Source organism: Mus musculus, chromosome 11 (genome assembly GCF_000001635.26).
Source record: "Mus musculus strain C57BL/6J chromosome 11, GRCm38.p6 C57BL/6J".
Classification (NCBI taxonomy): Eukaryota; Metazoa; Chordata; class Mammalia; order Rodentia; family Muridae; genus Mus; species Mus musculus.
Genome location: NC_000077.6, coordinates 96987642 through 97007843, shown reverse-complemented (window position 1 = coordinate 97007843; position 20202 = coordinate 96987642). Strand labels below are relative to the sequence as shown.

Here is a 20202-nt window from a genome sequence, read left to right as displayed (position 1 = left end):
CTATTCTTCAGTCTCCAGAAAACTGAGAGTCACAGAGAAAAGCTGTGGACCTAGGACAACTAGAAACCATCTAGAAATTCCCTTTGGGACAGCATCAGAGAAACTCAGGCCCCTCATCTTGTCTCCTGAAGCATCAGTCTTTACCTCAATGCTGCTAGAAACTTATCATAGAAAACACCCTTATCTCTCAGTCCCCATTGCTGCAGAATTCTGCTCAACCCCTAGACCTGGGGCTCCAGTGAAGAGCGATGCTATCAGGACAGACAGGAAGTGCTGAATTAGAGACACAGGTTTGTTGTTTTAGAAGGTGCTCTGCGCCAAGCCGTGGTGCCAGGTTGGCAGTCTTGGAGCCTGGTACCTGCCCCCGCTCTGCCCTTCACACCTCTAGCCAGACTGTGCCCGGAGACCCACTGAGGATAGAGACAGGATGCGGGAGACACACCAGGAAGGGGTTAAACAAGTGGTTCTTTTCTCCCATCAGCCCAAGGGTCACTGTATCCCTTCTGATTCAGAAGGGCATTTAGTCATTCATACCACAAATCGTATTAAGTGCTTTCTCTGTTCCAGGCATGCGCTGGGCACAGCCCCCTCCCTGTGGCCAGCAAACAAGCTCTGTAGGAGATAAACTGGACACAGGCAGCATCTGCACATGGCTCTGCTTACAGGGCTCTAACTCTCTAAGAGTATCAAATGGAGGATAAAAGGATCGGTGGAAGGAAGACTAGGCAGAGGAGGGTCTTCTTGATTTTCTGAACTGTTAACCCCCCCCACCCCGTTAAACCTTTTTATTTTTAATTAATTTATTTTTGAGACAGTTCAATCTATATGCCTCCAGGCTGCCCTGGAACTCAACACCTAGAACTTCTGAGTGTTGAGATTATAGATGTACACACCATTGTGGGGTGTGAGTGTGTGTGTGTGTGTGTGTGTGTGTGTGTGTGTGTGTTTTTACACCCAGCCTTGAACTTTTTTTTTTTTTTTTTTGGAGACAGGGTTTCTCTGTGTAGCCCTGGCTGTCCTGGAACTCACCAGGCTGGCCTCGAACTCAAAAATCCACCTGCCTCTGCCTCCCGAGTGCTGGGATTAAAGGCGTGCGCCACCACCACCCGGCAGACTTTTTTTTTTTTAATGTCATGTGTGTGTGGGTTTTACTCACATGTTTGTCTGTGTGATGACCAAGAAGGCCAGGAGAGACATAAGATCCTTCAGAACCAAAGTTACAAGACTTAGTAGTAAAACCAGAAGGTTACAAGCCACCAAGTGGATGCTGGCGATGGAATCCAGGCCATTTGGAAGAGCAGCCAGGGCTCTTAACCACTGAGCCATCTCTCCAGCCCTTGGACTTCTTTCTTCTTTCTTTTTTTCTTTTTTTCTTTTTTATTCAACCCTGACTAGCCTAACTCTCTTTAGATAGACCAGGCTGCTGACCTGGAACTCAGACCTGTCAGCCTCTCTCTCTTGAGTGCTAGATTAAAGGCACATGCTACTATGCCCAGACAGCCTGAACTGACTCTCCCTCCCTCCCTCCCTCCCTCCCTCCCTCCCTCCCTCCTTCCTTCCTTCCTTCCTTCCTTCCTCTCTCTCTCTTTATATCTTTCTTCCTTCCTTCCTTCCTTTCTTTCTTTCTTTCTTTCTTTCTTTCTTTCTTTCTTTCTTTCTTTCTTTTTTTGAGACAGGAGTTCTCTGTGTAGATCTGACTGTCCTAGAACTCACATTATAGACCATGTTGGCCTCAAACTCAGAGATCTGCCTGCCTCTGTTTCACGAATGCTGGGATCAAAGGTGTGTGCTGTTGCTGCCTGGCAGCTCCGGGTTTCTTAGTGCACAGATGATCCATGAATGGGTCCTCGCCATCCTTCCTACCTCCAAACTAATTTTTTCTGCAGTTCTAAGGATTGAACCCAGGGCCTTGCATATACTAGGCAAGTGTGTTATTAATGAACGTTGACTTACATTGCCAGCCCTTCAAATGCATCTTTGAGTCCTCCTTCCTTCCTTCCTTCCTTCCTTCCTTCCTTCCTTCCTTCCTTCCTTCCTTTCTTTCTCTTTCCCTCTTTCTTCCCTCCCTCCTTCCCTCCTTCTTTCCTTCTCCTCCTCCTCTTCTTCCTTCTCCCCCTCCTTCTCCTCCTCCTTCTCCTCCTTTTGGTGTTTTGATACAGTCTCTTTATATTGCTCTGGCTGTCCTGGAACTCATTATATAGACCAAAGAACTTTTTCAGAGATCTGTCTGACTCTGCCTCCTGAGTGCCAGGATTATTATCAGGCTGAGCGGCTGTGTTATAAAGTCTGACTCTTTTCTTTTCTTTTTTTTTTTTAATTAAAAACAAAACCAACCAACCAAACAAACAAAAAAAACAAAATAAAAAAACAAAACTGAGACAGGGTCTCACATAGCCCAGGCTTCCTTGAATGTGACCTATAGCTAAGGTTAGCCTTGAACTCCTGATCCTCTATCCTTTACTTCCCAGATGTTGGGGCTATAAGCATGACCACCACGTCCAGTTTTATGCAGTGCTGGGCTCTAACACAAGATTTCATGCTTGCTAAGCAGCCACTCTATTGACTGAGTTTGTCCCAAGTCCCATCCTTGACACCAGTCAGTGCCTGTGACCCAGTCTCTTGCCCAGAGGCTCCCAGGGACTTAAGTTTGAGGTTGCTGCCTGAGAGGAACAGGAAGGAAGAACAGCCATTTGGTGTGGGTAGGCCGCATAGGAAAGCTCCTTTAAGGTATTACAACCCTGGGTCCCCCAAAGCCCTGGAGCAGGCTGCTCTCCTGGCCCTGGCACGCTGCCTCTCCCCTGCCTCCCTGATGGTGCCAGGTAGGGCTTCAGGCATGGCAGAGGCTGAACCGAGAGCCACCCCACCTTGTTCCTGTGGCTCCATCCCCTCATCCACACCCAAGAGGCGAGATCCCAGGGCAGTTGGCATCTGACAGCCTGGCATCAAGTCACGCCAGGAGCTTGGAAGCTGCAGTAATTAGAAGGGGAGAGAGGGGAAGAGAGGAGAAGGAGAGCAAGCTCCAGAGAGAAACCTTCTCCTGCCCGCCTCAGGGCAAACTACTTCAAACGAATTCGTTTCGCTCTTGTGAAACTGAAGACAATTTCCTTTTCTGTCATAAAACAAATTATTGCTCATCAGGAGCACTGGGCTCCTCTCTCCCTCCGAGAGTTTCTCCTGCTACTGTACAGGGCTGGGATGTGCGGGCGGATGTGGAGAAGTCTGGGAAGCAGGCTGGGTAGGAGAGGGGATTCTGGGAACCCCCTTGCATGGAGGTAGGAGAAGGGCATGGCCTTCACTCAGGAGTCACATTAAAGTCACAGTGTTCCCCCCTTCTTCCTCTTCCTCCTCCTCCAATGACCAAAGAAAAGGTCCAAGAAGATACCCCTAGACCTGATCACCAACACAAGATGGGATTCCAGGTGGTCCTCTCGTCCATCCTCCTACCTCAGGCACCTGTTCACAGTGTGGAGACGTGGGGACAGAAATAGGAGAAATAGAGGGACATGCCAAATATCACTCAGCAAAGTAATTAATGAAAGGATTAGAGCCCAATAGGTTCTCTTCCAGGCTGAGTTTGAAGGACGCCCGGGGACTTCTGCTGGCGTGCTTAAGACTCTGTGTGGTTTGTGTGTCAATAAATCCAAACCCTACTGCTAGGTAAGCAGGGGTCCAGAAAGTGAAGCCCAGTGGTCCATGCTCCCTCCGCCCCTAACCATCTGCCCTTGCAGAGGGAAGTGTCCCCTCTCCTGTCCCTGGCTCTGCTTGGCTCTTCTGATGAACCTCCTACTGGCCCCTTTCTCTTTTCTTCCCCATCCCAGGAAACTCCTAAGGCTTCTCTTCTCTACGCTGATCCCCAGGAACAGAACGCAGGGGACACATCCCCTGTAGAGTGCTCACTGATCTCATGCCATGGTCCCATGTGCATCCTGGGCATTGGAGGGAAATGAAAAAGTTTCTGTCCTCGGGGAGCCTCTGACTAGGGTTGGGGAAGAGGCAGGCCCATCCCTGGAGAATAGCTGGTTCACCTAAGCAAGACTGGTCTCTGCCACCCCCAGGAGCAAAATAGCAGATGTTTGCCAGGAAGAGGCCAAGAGTGAGCTCTCTACTCACAAGCCCCCACAGCATCAGGACCAGCAACAGGCCAGAAGATGTGTGGAGGAGAAAATTCAAGCCACAGACTTCTTAGAGAAAAGACCCAAGCCAAAAAGACATGAGTGTGCCTGGAAAGAGGTTGGAAACCAGGATACAGGAGGCACATCCCTGCCAGATGTGGGGCAGACAGACAAATCGCCTCTCCAGCCATATAGAGACCCAACTTCCAGCCAGTGCAACCAAAGGAATGCCTGAGGTCAGCTACAGGCCCCTGAGTTGCCAGCCATTATTGTAAACACAGGCTGGGGGTGGTACCCCGGGCAGGAGGGAAACAGAAGTGTTAACTTCTCAGTCCCCAGCAGGTTGCCCCTCTTCCTTCCCCATTTTGGAAAGTGGGGCTCCTGGCAACCCCTCCAAAAGTTCTTGCTTGTGTTTACCCACAGTTCTTTGGGTGGCCACTGGAGGCTTGGCAAGGAGAAAAGAAGGCTTGAGCAAAGCTGAAAGCAATTGCCCCACTGAATGGCTGGGAGGAGGAGGTGAGCAGAGGGCAGGGCCGGGAGAGGGATCTGTCCGGGCGAAGATGCCTGCTCATCGGACACGCCACGCTGGAAATCAGAATCTGCGAATCTGCGGTGGGAATGGGCCGGGCTGGCAGGAACAAAGGATGAAAGGGAGGTGTGTGGCCGCCTGGAACACACCCACCCACCACTGACGTACTTCAGTGGCTGGTGATCTCAGCTGGGCCGTCAGACCCCATCTCACTGGGTTGCAAAGTGGATCACCCAGCCCCCCAGCCCCGAATCAAGAACTGAAGACATCTGAGAGAAAACTAATGTCCCCAGAGCCAGGGCGATGGCCTTTCCTACAGCTCGCCAGAGCCATAGGAGGAGAGATGGAGAGAGTGAAGTGAAGGGCTACAGGGTAGCCACAATCTATCTCAGCAACCCCCAGACTGAGGATTGAGGATATACAATCTCTCTTGGCCGTTAAGTACATACGTGGCAATGGGCAAGGATCGGCCTGGGATAGAGAAGATTGAAAGTAGAGACCCAGAAAACCACTAATGGCTGAATGAAGACTTTCACACACAATGACTACAGACCATCCATAACCATGTTTCTCATCCACAGGCAGATGGCCACAGGTCAACACAGTCGGCTGGGCCCATCATCCCTATGGAGACCCTGTTCTCCTGAACTGGGAGGGGAGTAAAGGATGGTGGTGGTACCCACTGCTTGACACTTGCCCTGCCTGCCAAGATGATGACCCCTTCTGATGTCTTCTCTCTCTGCTTTGAAGTGAGGGGTCTGGGGAACAAAGAATTCCCTGACTGGGAACTACACATGCCCGTCTGCGGAATCTCTGCCGTAGCCACACTTATGAGTGTACTCCCACCAATGGCACCTCACACACAGAGAACAGAGCAGAGCGTCCCTGAGCTGTCATGCAGGTAGATCCTCAGCTATCCCTATAGGTACATTAGCATACCCCTTCACTCAGCCACATACTCCACAGATCATCGCCCATCACGGATCATCTCACCCGGGGAGGCCCATTCTGATCCCAATGCCGACAGATACTCTGGACATGGCTGGTTCCTTACACGCCCTGGGTAAATATGGGAGCACAGCACACTCCCCTCACTGGGTCTCATAAATTCATAATCTTACCACAACACTCGGCCTTGTCGTCCCAGAGACACACACAGTTCCGAGATCCCCTGCATTCCTGGGCCTCCATTGCACACTCTCTGGTCTTATGGGGTCAGTTGGTGTAGTAGGCTCTACAGCTCTAGGCACTGGGCTCACACTGAAGCACAAAGATAGCTCGACATGGCACCATGAGGTATTTTTGGCCATGAATGTATTATTAGTGCACTGAGGCAGTGGGATGGGGGTGGCAGTGAGGATACCATGAAGTGCTATGGGGATTGGCTCAATCTCTGTGTTCTGAAATTTTTTCCGCATCCATCCACAGATTGCTAGTCTCAAGCTGTCTCTATCACAGATGGATTTGACTGTCCACACTCAGGAGCTCCCCCCCCCACCCCCCACTGCTTGCCACATCATCTCAGCAACCTTTATGGGTAATCTTCATACATGCGTACACACACACAGGCCCTTCCTAGAATTCAGGGCCACTTGTCACTAAAGGAGCCTCTAATTGTCAGGTGCCGCCAGGGTTTTGGATCAGGCAGAGAGGAGGGAGGGGAAGGGTTCCTGAGGCAGGGGGCTTGGGAGCTGAGGTGGGGGAAGGGGGGGCTGGCTCCAGTGCCCTCTCCTCCCGCTCTGCAGGTGTAATTAGCCCTGGCAGATGAAAGGGCGTCTTTGAAAGCGGTTGAGATCCTTGTCTGTCAGCAGGGCGCTCTGGGTGGCATCGGCAGCTTATCCTAAAACCACACACGGCACCAGAGCCGGGCTGTCTGGGCGCTGCCCAGGAGGTAGAGGGGTGGACCCCAAAGGGAAGGTGCCCCCTGACTCCCCATTCCTCAATATCTAGGCCTTGGACTCCCTGCCTCTGTGAGCAGATGCATCTCAGAACCAGGAGTCCTCCAGACCTTGGCAATGCCACTCCCAATGTCTGATGTCCCAAGCCTGGGGCCTGAAGGGACAAGCTGCACCTTCCCCACCCCCCCCCCCTTAAAGCTGGACAAGAGGCCAAGGACAATGGCCCTAGGCAGTCCTTTCATCCTGAGATCTCAAAGCGCCATCTAATTAACCCCGCCCAGGTCGGGGACTTCCTCTGGAGTCCCTTTGGAGGGGTGTGGTCTGGGACCTTCAGTTCCCAGATCTCAGTTTGGATAGGCGCCCCAGGAATTCCAGATATCCTGTGTTCACTCTCTTTGGGATCTGGGAGGCCTCACTCCAAGCCCTGAAAAGGGGGAACATCAGGGGAGTCTGAGACTCTGGGGGTGTGTGCGGTGAGGTTATCTTGAGCTCCTAGGTCAAGCACGGGGATGTACCTCACAACCGTGAAGGATGCCAGATAGAAGGAGTGAGCATGTGCTGGATTCCAGTTATAGAAAGATCAAAAGTAGTAAAGAAGCCACCCCTAATCTATACCCTTTGAAGTCAGAATACAGGCTCCTTCTTCTTGGGGGCTTAAGTAACCTGAGGGGCCAGCACGATGCTAGGAGGCTTTGGTAATGGAGTTGAGTGGGGGTTACTATCTGGGTGTGTCCATTTTGTGAAAACCTCTGGTGTGTGTGTGTGTGTGTGTTTGGTAGGGGAGTGGAACCCAGTGCTCAGAGCATGCTGAACACACAGTCTACCACAAAGCTATTCCCCAAGCCCCTTCACACTTATGACTTAGCAGTCACACAGATGTGATAACTTTTCTGTACATACCATAGGTCCACAGACATTTACATCAAAAGACATTTATAAGTAGAGCCAAGACTGTATTATGATTCTTTAAAGGCTTGGGCAGTGGTGGTGCACGCCTTTAATCCCAGCACTTGGGAGGTAGAGGCAGGCAGATTTCTGAGTTTGAGGCCAGCCTGGTCTACAGAGTGAGTACCAGGACAGCTAAAGCTACACAGAGAAACCCTGTCTCAAAAAAAACCTTTTTAAAAGAATTATGTGTGAGAGGGTTTTGCCTGCGTGCTTGCATATGAATGAACCATGTGCCTGCTTGATGCCCACCAGGTCCAGGACACACTGTTGAATCTCTTGTAACCAGAGTTGCAGATGGTTGTGAGGGCCATGGGGATGTTGGGACCCTCGGTAATAACAACAGCCAAGGGCTTTTAGCCACTGAGGTATCTTTTATCTCTCCCCAAGCACCCCCCCCAACACACACACAGGATGTCATGTAGCCCACACCGGCCTCACCCTCTACATAGCTGAGGATGACCAAGCACCTTTGGTCCTCTTGCCTCTATGGCCTCGGTGTTGGGGTTATAGGCTTGGACCACCATGCCTACTTTATGTTGGAGATCAAACCTCCGGCCTCATGCGTGGGGAAGGTGAGGTTGTTCACTGTTGAATGGGATACAGAAGTCTGTCTCATTGTATTGTAGTCTACACTCAATACTCAGCGTGGTCACACTCTCTCTCCTACTTTGGGGAAAGCCAATGGGTGGTTTGATGTTAAAGGGAGTCCAGCTCTCCTCGGCCCCGCCTCCTCTATCTGCTCCCCAAATCCTCACTCAGTCCAGTCTGGGTGTCACCCTCTTCTGCCATTCCATTGTCAGCTCTGTCCCTTTCATCTTCCACTTCTGCCCCAGGGTCTAAAAGAGGATGCTGGGACAGGTGCAGGGGTGTTTGCAAAGGATCCACATGTCCCCACCTCATGTAATGACATCCCTGCTTGTCTCTCCCCCACCCAGGAAAAGGATAGGGGCACGGCTTTCCTCCCCTGCACTGAGGGAGGTAGCTTTGAGCTAGACTTCCTGATAACCTGGGTGTGGAAAAGTCCAAGGAGGAATTGAAGTCAAAATCCCAGGGTGCTATAGACCAGCCAGCCTGGAAGCCAAGGGAGTGGGGACACCCTCAGGGGTCCTCAGCTTGCTTCCACTGCAAAGGAACCCTAATTCCCATGCAGGGATGGGCTGCAGGCACCTGCTCCAGATATCAAATATTTAAAATATCTGCTTTTCTTTTTCTCCTATCTGTCACCTCAGAACTCACAGCTATTCCAGACATGGACACCCTGTGTCACCTCAGGAAGGGTCATCCCTTTCAGGGTCTGAACTCCCCGGCCCCCTCTGTACTAAGTTTATCTTCACTGACTGAATGGAACCTTCCACAGTTTCCTGACAAATTCTAACTCCCTGAATCTATCATCTGTAACACATTGAACAGAGGGGTCACTCCTTGGGTGAGCATCCTCCTACGGGAGTCCACAGCCCTCTTCAGTACTCAAGCAAGCACCAAGTGAGTCTGGTCCATGGCTCGGTGCTCATAAATACTTTGTGGATGAGTGAACGGTTTCTGCACTCGGAAAGTGCTTGCAGACATTGGTCCTACATCTGTCTTACTGATGGTTTATGGTTGTTCTGGTCCCAGAAGAGACGGACAGCTCCCCACTTCCATGCCCCAGCCCTATTGTGATTTGCAACTGTCTCTTCATCATTTAAGGGTGCTGGCTAAGGCTGGTGAGATGGCTTAGTGGATAAGAGTACTGACTGCTCTTCCGAAGGTCCTGAGTTCAAATCCCAGCAACCACATGGTGGCTTACAACCATTTGTACAACTACAGTGTACTCATATACAATCAATCAATCAATAAAAGAGTGCTGGCTAGATGGGTCATGGAGGTGCACACCTTTATTCCCAACATTTAGGAAGCAGGGGTAGGCAGAGTTCTGTGAGTTCTAGGTCAGCCAGGGCCACATAGTGAGACCCTCTAACAAACAAACAAACAAACAATGGTTTTGCTCAGCCTGGTACTTCTTGCTGTCGTCCCCCCCCCCCATTCAATGTCATTGGTCCAGTCGCCAAGTAGACTCAATATTTAATCAAACATTCCAAGAACAGGAGTTGTTCTGTCGATCTATTTCTTGAGAAGTAGCACGTCTGCATCTCTCTGCTCTGTGCCTAAATTTGTAATTCCCCCCTTTGCCTCCTTGCTTGACCTTTTCTTTGTTGGGGGAGTTTTTTTTTGTTTTGTTTTGTTTTGTTTTGTTTTCCGCAGCCCCTCAGCTTTTTTATTTTCCTGGAGGCACGAGTGTGTTCACGGGCACTCTTTCTCCTTTTTGCCTCTCTTTCCTTTATACCAAACAAGTGGCTGGGATAAAGGGAAAGGGAAAGGGGCGCGGGGGGGGGGGCGGTGGCAGGAGTTTGGCTAGGGTGTGTTCTTTTAGGTATCAGGGTCGTAAGGAGCTCCAGCCTTAACTGGGGACAGGCCCCGACAGGTGCAGCTGTCCAGATGTTGCGCAAAGCGAGGCGCGTGCCCTGGACCCAGTTTCTCAGTCAGCCCCAGTGAAGGCCCAAGAGGGACTGTTGCATTCAGATTAGAAATACCCTGTCCTGCCCTGCTTTTCCCCAGACGTGTGTGTGTGTGTGTGTGTGTGTGTGTGTGTGTGTTGGTTGTATGGAGAAGGGGGATGGGGGGAGAGAAGCAGAAACGTTCTCTGCCGGGAAAGGACAGCTTGGACCGGGAGGGAGTTGCCTGCGTCTGGGCCGCGGGGGAGCAGCAGGCCGGCCAGGCGGGGGTGAGTAAGGCCCAGCGGACGCAGGAGGCTCAGTGGCGGCGGCGGCGGCGATGGGGAGGAGGGTAATTACGCAGGGAGGCTCTCGCCACAGCACGTCCCCACAAATGAGAGGCCCCGGGCCCCAGACACCACACAACAAAGCAGGAGGCAATTATTTGGCTCCAGTGGGAGGGGACAGCTCTTCGCCGGCCCACTGCAGCCGAACACCCCGGCCTTGCAGAGGGCGCGGCGAGTTGGGGTTCAGGGTCCACTCTCACCCGCCCTGGAGGGCAGCGGCCAGGGCAAGGCCCCGCGGGGCTCCTGCTGAGTTGCTCTTCCCGGGGGTCTCCGTAGGGAAAGGCAGAGAGGCAAGAGGCCTCGGAGTGCTGAGCACCGGGCTAGCCTGAGCCAGTCCCCGAGTCTTCCACCAAGCCTAAGGGGGACCTCCTGGGAGCCACGCTGGGAAGTGAGGAAGGCTGCGGACCAGGCCTTAGGAAGGATCTAAGGAAATTTGGTTGGTATTGGGGAAGCCAGTGGCCAATTGATGAACCCACTTTCCCCAGCTATGGCCACACAAGGGGCAGCCAAGAGGCTCTCGAGCAGGTGGGGAAACCACAGCCAAGGGAGCAGGAGCCAGGGAGATTCCAGAGAACACGTGGCCTGGAATTCACACAATTGACATGTAAATCACATGCAAATCTACCTTCTCTTTTTCTCTCACCCTTAATTCTCAAATCAAGCTCTTTTGGGAGAAAATCCCTTTCCTCCCTGGTCCCTGCTTGCCTCCCCGTTGTCCATCAATCCATCCATCCCTACCTACCTACCAAAACCCTGCAAACCCTGTCAGCGTCATGCCCCCCAGAGAAGGACTTCCCCTCTTTAGATGAAAGCCCAAAGTACAGATGGGGAAAAAGAGGCCTGAAGAGATTAAGGTACTTTCCCCTGCTCTAACAGCCCACTCTGAGGATGACAGGCTTCTGGAACCTTCTGACAACAGCCCTAGGTTAGGCTATCAAAGCATATGCCAGCTGGAGAGGGTAGAGCACCCAGGAGTCTTGAAGTCTGGTTTCTGGCTTCCGCTTTGTGGTTAGCTGCTAGGTGATCTTGAGCGAGCATTGTCTTTCTTCTCTGAGCCCATTTCTCTGAATGCCAAGTGGTCATCTCTGAAGGGGGTGGGGGGCGGTTCCTATGTGGGATCCTCTCCTGTATCACCCCCCTCCAGCATTGCTGCTGGGAGGCCCCTGGAGCCTATGGCCCCACATTACCCTCTGCACTACAGAGGGTGAACCCCCTCACCTCCCTAGTCCTGTCTTTATCTTCAGAACCGTGTTCAAGGAGGGTATGGTGACTCAACCTGTAATTGAAGCTCTCTGGAGACTGAGGCAGGAGAATCACTGCATATTTTTTTGGCCAGCCGGACTTACAGATGGCTCGGTGGATAAGAACACCGGCTGCTCTTCCAGTAGACCAGGGGCTGAGCCTCAGTGCGCATGTGATAGCTCATGACTGACTGCGACTCCAGTTCTAGGGGACCCAACAACTTTTTCTGGCATATTTGGGGACCAGAAACACACGTGGTGCACAAAACATACACGGAAGCAAAACACTCACAATGCAGAAATAAAAATCTTTTGTTTGTTTCTGTGTTCCGACCGACTGTCTCCTGGAAGCCTCCTCTGGCTACCCCTCTGGATTCTGGTCATTCCTGTGTATCAAGTCCCCTCTGTGTAAAAGGCTCCCTAGTTTTCAGTGCTTGCCTTGGAACACCTAACTTACTGGCGACATTACACGGCCCCCCTGTGACCCAGCTGGAGGCAGACCTGTCTTTCCCATTCGACTCTGACCCTCTCAAAGATGCAGGTTATGCCTTCTGCAAATACTAGAGGCCTCAGAGAGCAAAGAGTTCCCACCAGGGTAGGACTGTGTCTCTATCGCCAGGTCAGGGCTTTTCTTCCAGGTTGAGGACTCTCTTCTCCCACGGCTCTAAGCAAGTTCCACAGGAGCCATTCCGCAGGCAAAGCATCCAACGACGTGCCTTTCTGCTCTCCCAGGTCCATCCCTGACCCAGACAGTTTCTTCAGCTTTCCTCCCAACCTCCCCTCTCAGGCTTCTGCCATTGTTAAAGCCCTGCTGCTAAAGGGGCAGTTTTTTGCCATCTTTCTTTCCTGGCCAGGAGTGATTCTGTCCTCTTCAGGGAACTCTGTCCTGACATCTGCCTCCTCCTCCTCCTCCTCCTCCTTCACCTACCTCCTCGTCCTCCACCTCCTCCTCCTCCTCTCCTAGCCGGCTGCCTCCTCCATCCCTCTTCAGGGCCTCAGGGCAAGCATTTGCCCTCTGCCATGTAAGTGCATTCCTGGGCTTGGCTCCCAGGCTCCCTGCTGTCCCATGGGACCTGAGAATCCTGTTCGTCCTCCTACACCACCCCCAGAGTACTTAGGTCCTTTGCTTCCCAGCTCTGACCCTGGGGCTTCCTGGGGCCTAAAGTACTGGGTCTCCTGATGCTGTCTGCCCGGTGCCCTTTCTGCTTCAGACACTGAGGACCTACCCACTCCAGTTGCAGGCATCTCCCAGGGTTTTCCCGCCTCCACAACTTCTCTGTCTTTGCCTCAGGGAGACTCTCTACCTAAATCCACCACTTTATATTCATTTACATGTGTGAGTCCAGCCCAAGCAAATTAATGTAAATGCAATGCAAACAAAACGCATAACCCTAAGTGGCTCTGAGCTACGGGAACTTCTCAAGGAAAAGCTCCCTTTTTCCCTTTCTTCCATCCAACATTCAAGGGAACTTGGAGGGAAAAGCAGCTTGGCTATGAGGTCCCGGCTGGGATGCCTGGCCCTTTGGAAAAATCAAAGCCCAGGGCCTGAGCTCTGCAATAGCTGTGCCCTCTTGCCCTTTGACCTTGTTCAACTTTGACTCTTCTTGCACAAAGCTTCAGTAGTCCTTGAAGATTTTTACCTCCCCTGGCTCTGGTCTCCAGCATAGGACCTCTGCACCCCATTTTCCCCCCGAGGATGGGTAAAGGAGGTGGTTCTTCATGGGCTCTGTAAGGGTCTGAGGAGTCCTGCCTGTTTTACTGAGTGTACCCCCTTTGGTTTTTTGCCTGACCTAGCACCTCAAATCTCTGCCACGGGAGTGTTTCTATGGATACCATCTTCTGTTGACAGACAAGTGACACTGAGGTCAGGGCTGGCACATTCTGACACACACACATGATCAGGAAGCGGGAACTTGGGAATATCTGGTAGATTCGGAGGTTCTTAGAAAAGCCAGAGTGTATGGATGGACAGACTGGACACTGCCTAGAAGTGCATTTAACTGCGCCAGGGAGGCTGAGGCAGCAGGCGCATGTCTTTGAAGCTTTGAATTATATTGTAAGACCTTGTTTCTAAAAGCCTAAGCCAGGGGCTGGAGAGATGGCTCAACAGTCAAGAGCATTCATTTCTTCTCACAGAGATCCCAAATTGTGTTCCCAGGACCTACATAACTCCGGCTCCATGGGACCCAGTGTCCTCTTCCGGCCTTCTAGGGTAGCCTCGGGTATGCATGCACACACAGGCACACATAAACATGAATAAAAATCAGTTAAATCTGCAGGGCATGGTGGCGCATGCCTTTGATCCCATCACTTGGGAGGCAGAGGCAGGTGGATTTCTGAGTTCGAGGCCAGCCTGGTCTACAAAGTGAGCTCCAGGACAGCCAGGGCTATACAGAGAAACCCTGTCTCGGAAAAAAAAAATCAGTTAAATCCTTTTTAAAAGGATATTTAATAAGTACCTACTGTGTCCTAGACACTGAGCAGTGCCCTGGGTGGAGAGTAAGCATGGTAACCTTTATCTAGGACAACCAGCCCTCTTGGCTTAATTATACCAGTATTCACCGAGGCGCTCATCAAACCTGAGTTCCCAAGTCCCTCTTGATTCAGTAGGAATCTGCATGTAACCTAATGGAGCAAGCATCTCCCTTCCATTTTCCGGTGAGGCAGGGGGCCAGTGGTCCAAGAACCACACCTTGGAGAGCTCCCGGGCCTGCCCTGGATCTAAGAATGAGGAGGAAGAAGGCAGAGGTGGGGGTTATAGAACAAGGGGTCAGTGGGGTGGGAGGTGGCATGCAGGGTCATCATAGATTTGTCATGCATTTAGGGCCTCTGGCACCCGGTGGATTCCTGTCCATCGTGACCCTGGACGGGTCATGACAGAGCCCCTTCCCCTAGGTTCCGGAAGGCTGAGCATCTGTGGCAAGAAGACATGGCAGAGATTCCAGGCCACCCATTCCCCGTGGCATCCTTTCACCCCCAGGGCCCAGAAGCCTCCTGGAGCCAGTGTTTAAGTTGAGAGACGCTTCTTCAAGGAAGAGCTCTGCAGAAACAGAACTGGAGGTTCAGAAGGAGGGGAAGGAGGGAGGGAGGGAGGCCAGCCCTCCTTCCAGCACGCCTGGCGTTTGATGCTGGGGCTGCTGAGACATCTCCTCTACCGGAAACTCAAGGCCAGACAGATAAACACAGATGGAAGGAGAGACTCCGGCTGCTTTATTTATGGGCTGGTGACAGGCCCTCTCCTGTCTCAGAGTCACTAATCTACCAAGCGGAAGAGACATCCTACCCCCTTGCCACCCTCTTCCCTCCTGCCTGAGACTGGGGCTCAGACAGGCTCCAGGCCTTCCCAGTGTGGGCCTTTAGAGCCAGCTCCTGTGGCCTGTCTAAGGGCTCAGGGGATCCCCCGCCTCTCCCCCCAGCAGAAGAGACAGCTAGTTCTACCCTGTTTTGCATGGACTCTCAGGACTGCAGGGGAAGCTTGCCCCTTAAATACACATCTGGAGACAAGAAGATGTCTCAAGTGTTAGCTCGGGAGGTCCTTTGGAAGTTGCACAGTTTAGCTGCCTTCACTTGAAAAGTCCCCGAGGAACCTCTCTGGGCTGTCCTGGCTTGGGTCCACCCAGAGCAAGGGGCAAGGAGGTTGTGATGTCCTAGCTGTGAAAGCCCTGACCCCTGGGTGCTTCCTTCTAATGCTTGATGCTCCTTAGCATCAAGTGGAGGGATCTCTGCGATAAATGTTAATTTCCCCTCCACTTTCTCCCTGAACTTCATAAACCTGCTCCTGGCTCTTTCTGGGGAAGGGTGAATTCCTGGATAGCTGGAGAGGAGCCCTAGTGGGAGCCATGCCTTCCCTCAGCTGCAGAAGAGCATCCCGGGCTCCACGGGCACTTCTGGCTCCCTCCTCTACCCTGCACCCATCTGCATAGGTCCTCCATGCTGTCTCTTATCCAGGCTTACCCCAGATCTCTAGAGTCGGGGGAGGAGATTCCATTCTGCCTTATGGAAAGAATGGGTCCCTCAGGCTCCAAGGTCAGAGGTCAGAAGGCACCCAAAGGGCAGGAAAAAAGAAGAGGTCAGAGAAGGGGCAGATCTGTACCTGTCAGCGGCTTTGAGGCTGGACACTTGGAGTCTTTAAGAGATTCCCCAGAGATTCTCGGGGATTTGGCTCCTAGGATCAGACTACCCGGTTCCCTGACTCACTGTGGCCAGACCCAGACTGGAACCTGCTCAACGTGCCTCTTTGTCTTTCCTATTTAAGTGACTTTGGGTCATCCCTGGGCCAGGGAGGATCTTCACCAATATGACAAGCTTCCCCTCCCTGGTGTTTTATTCATCCCTCCCTCCTTCCCCCATCCCTTCCTCCATCCCTCTCTCTTCTCTTTTTCTCCCTCCCCTGATGTTTGTCCCTTGTCCCAACACAGAGGCCCGTGCCTAGGAGAAGGGGGTGACTTTTAATCCTAAGTCAGATGTCCCAAGCAGTTTCTTTTTTGGATAATGTCATCATTTGAGGGTAACCAACGGCATTCTCACACCTCCCCTCTCTAGGCACCATTTATAGTCTCCTCTGAGGAGCTCTCCCAGAAGTAAACAGCTTGGCTTCTCCCTCAAGCACTCAGCTCTGTTGCTGTCTGCCCTATTCTGGTCTCCCAGATGATGAATCAGAGAGGATGTTTGCTCTCTCTCCTCAGACTGAGGGATCTCTGTGGTCAAGAACCACACTCCCTGTATCTGGCTGGGTCTCTGTAAGGATCTCCTCCGCAGACCATCAAAGAGTTCGAGGCCAGGATCCGGCCTGGTGGCTGGGAAGCCAACGGGAAGCATAGTCACCTCTCCACTCAAGGTTGTTACCTGCAAAGATGACTCCAAAAGCATGCCGCGTAAGGCCAGCCCAGGCGACTTGGCGAGCCTGATGTAAAGTAAAAGCCCAAAAGGTAGCTCCGTTGACCAAGTGCAAACGTGGAGACCTACAGTTCAATCCTGAGAACCTAGTACAGGGGAGGCGGGGTCAGGGGATCCCTGACGCTCACTGCTCAGTCATCCGGCTCAACTGCTGAGCTCCAGGTTTGATGAGAGAGCCTGTCTCAGGAAAAAAAAAAGGTAGAGGATGATTGAGGGAGACGCTATTGTTGACCTCTGACCTCCGCATCCATGTCTGGTGGCTCAGTGGTAAGAGAGCTTCCTTTGTAAGCAGGGAGACCTGAGTCTGAATTCTCAGAACCCTGGTAAAGCCAAGAACCCACGTTCCTGTGCGCCAAGGGTCGGTAGTGGATGGCGAGGGACAGGAAGGCTGTAACTATAGCTCAATGTAAAGCATTTGCCTAAGATGTATGACATCTTGGGTTTAATCCTCAGGATAATAATAATGATAATAATAATTATTATATTTTTTTAAAGATTTATTTATTTATTTATTATATGTAAGTACACTGTAGCTGTCCTCAGACACTCCAGAAGAGAGAGAGTCAGATCTCGTTATGGATGGTTGTGAGCCACCATGTGGTTGCTGGGATTTGAACTCCTGACCTTCAGAAGAGCAGTCGGGTGCTCTTACCCACTGAGCCATCTCACCAGCCCTAATTATTATATTATTAATAATATAGAAAAGATAGGCCACAACCGGGTGGTGGTGCTGCATGCCTTTAATCCCAATACTTGGGAGACAGAGGCAGGAGGATTTCTATGAGTTCAAGGCCAGCCTGGTCTACAGTGAGAGTTACAAGACATTCAGCACTACACAGAGAAATCCTGTCTCAAAAAAATAAAAATTAGTCACTTGATGTCCAACTTTCCTAATCTCATTTGCCTTTTTTCCCCCTAAGACCTAGGGTGGACAAAGGATACTGCCCCATCTTTATTTTTTTAATGTATCCTGGCCACTGCCTTCTCCTCTCACCTGCTTGTCAGGCTGCCTGAGGACCCTGGCTCCACACCAAGTGTCATCTGTTGAGCCCTACTTTGTCCTTATTCAGGGCTGAACTGGCTGGAAAGGCGATAACTCTCCTCCCACTCAGCAACCTCCAGGCTCCAGCCACAGCCACCTCCTCCCCCCCCCCGCCCCCCCCACCTAGGGGAGACGATGGCATTTGAACTGGTGAGTGGACTCCTCTGAACCTAACCATGCCTACACGTGGTAGGGAAGGTGGGTGTCTGCTTAGCCCAGGTGCACTTTTACTTCCTTGTCCCTTGCCCTCCTTCAGCTAACTTTGGAATCCACACTCTGGGACAGATCATGACCTCCACAGACCTGCCTGTATCCCAACACCTACAACAAAGTGGATAAGCACATCACCCTAGAAGAACTGTCCTTTGGTGTTCTGAAACTCAAAACCACTTGGCCTGCTCAGCTCTGTTAAATCAAAGTCTACTCACACTGCAAGCCCAGGAGGAATCCTGGGCTGCTCACAGCATCCCTTGGAACTGATAGACTCGATCTAGCCCCAGGGTTCTCAACCACAGACCTGCTCAGAGCCTCCAGGTTGGCTAGAACCCCCTATGTTGCCATCTGCTAGGTCTGCTGGGATCTTCAGTCATGGTTGCCAAGATCCAGAAATCTTGGTTTCCCTCATGGTGCCCCTACTCACAAAATGAACAAGAGATCTCCTGAGGACTGCGCAAAGGAAGGTTCATCCTCTCAGGGTTCACAAATTCAGATGAAATATCACTACATAAGGGGGAGATGGGAGCTCTGACAGGCCACGGCTGCCCGTCCCAACCAGGATGTGGGCTCTTAAGGCCACACAGTCCATGGACCAGATAAGTGACTCACTGTGGACAAAGCTCTGCCCTGCACAACTGAGAGAAAGGGAAGAAGGCAAGTGAGGCACAGCCCTTTTTATTTTTTTCCTAAGATTTTATTTTATGTGTGTGAGTGTTTTGCCCGCATACCTGTATGTGCACTAAATGAGTGTCTGGTATCTGTAGAGGTGAGATAAGGTCAGGTCCCCTAGAACTGGAGATATGGATGGTAGTGAGCCACCAAGGGAGTTCTGGGAACCCAACCCAGGTCCTCTGCAAGAGCAACAAATGCTCTTACCAGATTGGCCATCTCACCAGCCCCTAGCCCTCTCCTAAAAAGACACTTTCTCTTTTTCTTTCTTTCTTTCTTTCTTTCTTTCTTTCTTTCTTTCTTTCTTTCTTTCTTTCTTTCTTTCTTTCTTTCTTTCTTTCCTTTCTTTCCTCTTCCTCTTTCTCTCTCTCTCTCTCTCTCTCTCTCTCTTCCTCTCTTTGTTGTTGTTGACTTTGTTTGTTTTGAGACAGGGTTTCACTGTGTAGCCCTGGCATTCTGGAGCTCTCTTTGGAGACCAGGTTAGCCTCACACTCACAGCGATCTGCCTGCCTCTGCTTCACAAGTGTTGGCATTAAAGGTGTGTATTACCACCGCCTGGCTTAGAGGCCTCTTTATCTAAATGAGTTTAGCTGTCCCAGCCCTATCCTGAAAAGAAATTGAGATGATTCCTCTTCCTGGGTTACAAAAGACAAGAGGAACCCTGGACACTGCAGGACTCTTGTTACAGACCGTATCTGCAAAGGCCTATGGGCCTCCGGAACCCAGCTTTCTCCCAGAGACCTTCTTGCAGATCTCACCTGGGCTGCCCAGCCCGGAAGCAGGCAAGTGGCTGGGACGAACTTAAAGGTATCTTGGAATTCCATCCTATCCCATTTCCTCTTGTTCCTCCCAGCCAAGCTCTGAAGGATTATGACAGCGTGGGCAATAAAAAGTGCCTAATTGGTTGTTGTCCAGCCGAGGCTGCTCCCCATTTCCCTGGGCGGGGGTGGAAACCGGCTGAGTCAGCTTCACTTTTGCTGTTGCCCAGTCCCTGGTGGTTGCTGGGCACTAGCGGTAGCACAGAAGCAGCCCGGATGCTGAGAGCACAGCTTTGACAGGCTTCTCAATGGCGGGCCATCCCTACTGGCTGCTGTCGGAGGTGAGGAGAGGTGCAGGGGAACCCCCTTTCCAGAGTCTTGCTAGGCGAACTCCTTGCAACAGAAGGCAGAAACCGGACTGTGGGGACCCCGACTCCTGTCATTCAGCTTCATCCAGTCACGTGATCCCTACGTAAACTCACCACACGCTCAGGTGTGTGAACCGAGGGACTGAGGGGAAAAAAAAATAGACACACGTGGAGTCTTTTGGAGTAGTGTCGCGCATGCAGTAGTGTCTTAATAATCAATGGCAGACACTGGTACCACGGACCTACGCAGCCTCGGCCCTCACCGGCACTGACTTGAGCATCAGTAGGAGTAAAGCAACAGGATGTAGATCAGCTGATCGGAAACGGCAGACAGGAGTGGTGAGGTGCCCTGTGAGATGACTTCCGGCTCAGACGGGACGCGGGGGGTGGGGTGGGGGTGGGGCGGGTGTCCCAGCATCCTCTCCTCTGTCAGGGAGATCTCTATAAACCATGTGGTTCGTGAGCCCCTGGGGCCGTATCCCCTCCAGCCCTTTCACCACAGAGCTCTCTTTCGCCCAGCCTTCAGCATGAAAACCACACCTGATTCTAGGAAGGGTAGAGCTGGGCACCAACCTCTTACCGTCTAGTCTCCCTCACCTCCTCGCCTCCCCTGTCCAGGCTGCATTTTCTTCCCAGGAACATTTTGAACACACTGTTCCCAGCCCTGGAGCCGCCCAGGTCCTATTGCTCCCCTCGCTCCTTCCGCC

General features: G+C 51.8%; 1 long non-coding RNA gene across 1 annotated transcript; it reads left to right on the top strand.

Annotated features, from left to right (window-relative positions):
• Positions 1–19331: 19331 nt before the first annotated feature.
• Gm51916 lies at positions 19332–20202 on the top strand. Its single transcript, XR_003949765.1, has 3 exons — positions 19332–19620; positions 19721–19834; positions 20114–20202. It is a non-coding gene; the product is annotated as a predicted gene, 51916 (long non-coding RNA).